This window comes from Sinocyclocheilus anshuiensis, unplaced genomic scaffold, assembly GCF_001515605.1.
Source record: "Sinocyclocheilus anshuiensis isolate Anshui unplaced genomic scaffold, SAMN03320099.WGS_v1.1 scaffold328, whole genome shotgun sequence".
Lineage (NCBI taxonomy): Eukaryota > Metazoa > Chordata > Actinopteri > Cypriniformes > Cyprinidae > Sinocyclocheilus > Sinocyclocheilus anshuiensis.
The window spans coordinates 192,863-193,912 of record NW_015558621.1 but is presented as its reverse complement, the minus strand read 5'-3'; the positions used below and the strand labels follow the sequence as shown (position 1 = coordinate 193,912).

Here is a 1,050-nt window from a genome sequence, read left to right as displayed (position 1 = left end):
AATCAGTGGTTAAGTTGTATTTACAACACTGTTCCAGAACAGTTTAACCCAAATATTCAGATGTGTCCAGCGCATTTTATGGAGGACTGTTTTCCTGATCCTGGTAGAGTAGACCAGGGGTTTTCAACCTGTGGGGATCAAATCTTTAGCCATCCACTAGGGGGCAATCTGACTCCCACTGCTAGTCGACAGTTAGAACAGAGTTGGCTCTAGTATCAGTCACGCTTATTGACCGTGTAAGATGATTCACGGTTAGCCGTGTCGGAAATCCAACCACGGATTGGCATGTTGTTATCTCAGAAACAGGCTCAGCCATCACATTGAATCAGGTAAACTGGTTATATATTTATGTTTCAGTATAATTACGCACACTATACCAGGGGTGGTTCTAAACCCTTTTTAGGTGGGTTTCATCCCCCCTATCTGTCACCTTAGCCCCCCAAAGCTATCTTAACGATTAGGCCAGTGCTGCTTTCTCAAGAAAGTTTTTCATTCTCACGTGTTCTAAGTCTTGTCAGTTTAAACATTAACGTAATTTTAAGCCATTTAAGCCCAAGACATCTCAGTGCGGTACATAGAGCGTTTCTATGTGCACCGCTCACACACCTGAAGTGCAGAAACAGATAGCCTTCTCAGACAGCAGGTGAATACCAATGGCTGTCTTGACAAGTATCCTTGTAAGCACAGTCAGTTGTTTTAAGTGAACGTAAACAGTAAAGAAAATATCAGATGTATATCAGTATAACGGATCCGTGCATTTCTTATAAAAATGTTAATCAAAAAGAGCAAAAGAAAAATCATTCACTGCTTTAATAGCTTTAATGGATATTTGCATTATGTTGATGTTAATAAAGTAATTCGGTGTGAATACAGTAATGGGGGGGCGCGAGTGAAATTAGACAAACTTGGGGGGGCGCATGTCCTAAAAGGTTGAAAACCCCTGCAGTAGACTACAATGCCGGCTGTTCTGACTCACAGACTATAAGTACTTTTTTTATATTTAAAGAATTTGCCACTGACGATTCAAATGCGAGTTTTGAGCAGTGTAGA

General features: G+C 40.8%; 1 protein-coding gene across 9 annotated transcripts in view; it reads right to left on the bottom strand.

Moving 5' to 3' along the window:
• The window catches only part of LOC107680621 (probable phospholipid-transporting ATPase IA), a 162,157-nt gene that overhangs the window by 19,960 nt on the left and 141,147 nt on the right, over positions 1 to 1,050 (bottom strand). The window lies entirely within an intron of this gene.